This window comes from Pinus tabuliformis, chromosome 5_2 (genome assembly GCF_031772625.1).
Source record: "Pinus tabuliformis cultivar Carrire ecotype Pingquan chromosome 5_2, CPIR1, whole genome shotgun sequence".
Classification (NCBI taxonomy): domain Eukaryota; kingdom Viridiplantae; phylum Streptophyta; class Pinopsida; order Pinales; family Pinaceae; genus Pinus; species Pinus tabuliformis.
In genome coordinates this window covers 779,970,768-779,973,914 of record NC_142306.1, presented here as the reverse complement: position 1 = coordinate 779,973,914, position 3,147 = coordinate 779,970,768, and the positions used below count along the sequence as shown (strand labels likewise).

Sequence of the window (3,147 nt, the reverse complement as noted above, 5' to 3'; positions counted from 1 at the left end):
TTTTATATCAAAAGAGTTATTTTGTTCCTTTAAAAGACTCTGGGCTAAAAACGAGAAAAAAATGGTAAATCCCAAGCGCAAATATCATTGGGAAATACCACAAAAATATCATCAATATCAAACTTTTTCGGTCTCATACGAAAACATGTTATTTCACTCTTATAACTAGGTTTCCACCAACGTTGGAGGTCCATCATAGCCACACCATACATAAGGGGACTCAAGAAAAAGAATATTACAAATACTTCTATACAGATTAAGCCATGATGTACTTAGCCCCTACCAAATTCTCATTGCCTGCAGTAGAAGTGGTATTCCTTATAACGGGTAATTGTCATGGTTTGCATGGACAATCACCCAAACTTAAAAGTTTACTTTGGTTATATAAATTTAAGCAATAATATTTTATTCTAGAATTTTGTCCACCTAGTCAATTTATTTGTATCAACCATATAGTTTGGAATAACTTATTTTAATTACATAGTACCAATCATGGAGATCATGCGTCTCCCATTCAATCGGAGGGTACTCATTGTTATCCCTATACCTTAAACGCCTACATAGCATATATTAACGTCGGGCCTTTTGATATGAGAAAAGAGAAGTATGCTACACCTATGGAGAGTTCATAATCGGCAGATTAGAGCACATATTGCTGCACATTTTCACCATAACATCAGCGGTATACATGATGAATACTACCAATGGGAGACCTACCCAGAAGACTTTCACGTTAATTCAAGCAGAGCAGAGGTCTGGAAGACGATCTTTGGCTTCTAGTATTTGGTAAACATGGCGCATCCCCAGCCTGCTCTCTGGATCGGTATGGGAACACAACAACCCAAGTTTCAACACTCTCTCCATCTCCTCCACATCATAAAGCTTCCCCAACTTTGGATCCGGCACATCAAGCAGCCTTCCCTTGCTGAATAGCTCCCGCAACCATTCCACTAGTATCATCTCCTCTCCGTCTTTGGACGGATCTACGGGCTTCCTCCCGCACACCACCTCCAATAGCGTAACCCCGAAGCTAAACACGTCCGACCTAGCGGTGGCTTTTCCCGTGCGTATCAACTCCGGAGCAATGTACCCAAGTGTTCCCACCACATGACTCGTATCAGGATTTGCGCTGTGTTCATACAGTCGGGCGAGCCCGAAGTCCCCCAGCCGCCCGTTGAGCTCCGAATCCAGCAACACGTTGCTTGACTTGATGTCTCTGTGGATGACCCTCTTCTCCCATCCCTCGTGCAGATACAGCAGCCCCGCCGCCACACCCTTCAGAATCGCGTATCGCCGAGGCCACGGCAGTACCGTTGTCGGGTTCCCAAATATGAGTTTATCGAGGCTGCGGTTGGGCATGTAGTCGTAAACGATGAATAGCTGCTTCTGCTTCCTGCACCATCCCCGGAGCTGAACAAGATTCCGGTGCCGCAAGTGCCCCATGCTTGTGATCTCTGCCAAGAATCCCTTCATTCCCTCCGTGAACTCCTTCGTTATGCATTTTACTGCGACTTCCTCGCCGCTGCCCGGGAGAACGCCTCTATAAACCCTGCCGAAACCCCCGTGGCCCAAAATGTTTTCGTCCCGGAACCCTTTCGTGGCAATTCTGAGATCCTTGTAAGTGAATTTATTGGGCCAAAATTCCTTTTCCCATTCTTCCATTTTCTCCATGCATTTCGCTCTCTTCAGAAACACAGCCGCAATGGCCAACGAGAAGACAACCAGAGCGGCCACCATAACGCCGGCTTTCAACCCCACACTCGGACGCTTGGAATCCTTGTTAGCAAACAAAGGGAGACGCGAGATATCCAACGGAGGTGTCGTGCCTTGGGTGGTGAAGGTCCATGCAAGAACGTAATGGTCTTCGACTAATTCGTGACCAGTAGACACCGAAAAGCCAACGAACATCTTCTCTTGCAGAACGCTTTGCAAATCGACTTTCAGAGATATCAGCGGCTTCTACGGTCTCGGCAAGCCGGCCACCGTGATGGTCACGTTCAGCTGGCTCTGAATATGATCGTAATCGATCCAGGCCTGTATGTTCTGTCCGCTCTTGAGTCTAAATCCACGGAACTCCTCCCCATTCCAGTACCCGGCAGCCACGCTCTTCACAGAAACGAGGCTGTTGATGTCCATGCCCACGTGGTTGTCGTCGGGGTCATCAAATTCCTCATTCTTGCTCGTATCAAACTCCACCGCGAAGAAGTGATTGTATGGCTGCCCGTTTCTGATAAAGTTAAGTAAGCCCAGATACACCGCCGGCTGAGCACCCTGGGAAGAATTATAGGGCGTGAGAATGAAGGCCATTCCGTGGCCACTTGCGTCCGAAGAAGGAGGCACAGTGGTGAAGACGAAGGTCGTGCTGAAGGAGAAAAGCGTCTCGTTGCTTTTCATCTGCACAGGATTTGAATACATCGCGCAGCCGAGTATGGAATGAGAGCGATCTGTCACGTGGAGCACGGATTCGGAGCCGATGACTGAAGCACCGGCATCCAAAATCAAGTTGGTTCCATTGTCTGATGACCCCGGAGAATGTAAATATTGGAATTTTACTGTGGTAAAAGACAGAATTGGAAGACTGTTTTTAAAACTTTAACCATATTATTTTTATTATTGTGAATTAAAATATATATATTAAAGAAATATATACTTCTTGAAATGTTGGCAACTTCTGAAAAGAAGATTGGAAGAGGGAATCAGTTGTGAAAACTGCACAAACTACCTTCCCTAACTGGAAAGGTCTCCAGGGAAAAGGGAAGGGAGAGACAAAAATTCTAGGCTGTAAGGACAGCCAGAAGGAAAAATTGGTTAAGTCTGGTAAGGACCAGATAACCAGGCACAAGTTGCATGTATCTTGTTGAGGGCTTTGGGCCTGCAAGATAGCTCGGGGGGAGATCCCAGTCCTGGCGACGGATCTCATGGTTGGGTGGTCAAGAGCAAACAAAGGATACAGGTGAACTTCTGTAGCGCATCTACAACCCAGGCGGACCAGGTAAGTAGAAGTTTCTGGAGAAATTATTTCAACAGTGAATATACTTCCATGATATTATTGTTAACTGAAAATTACAGTAGCCTAAATACAGTAGAATAGCTGCGAAATTATTTGAAAATTATACATTTCTTTTATTGTTAGTATACATGCTGTAA

At 45.6% G+C, this 3,147-nt stretch overlaps 2 pseudogenes; both read right to left on the bottom strand.

Annotated features, from left to right (window-relative positions):
* Positions 1-738: 738 nt before the first annotated feature.
* Positions 739-1,908, bottom strand: LOC149161597 (L-type lectin-domain containing receptor kinase IV.1 pseudogene; annotated as a pseudogene).
* Positions 1,909-1,959: 51 nt separating this feature from the next.
* Positions 1,960-2,415, bottom strand: LOC149161596 (L-type lectin-domain containing receptor kinase V.9 pseudogene; annotated as a pseudogene).
* Positions 2,416-3,147: the final 732 nt, after the last annotated feature.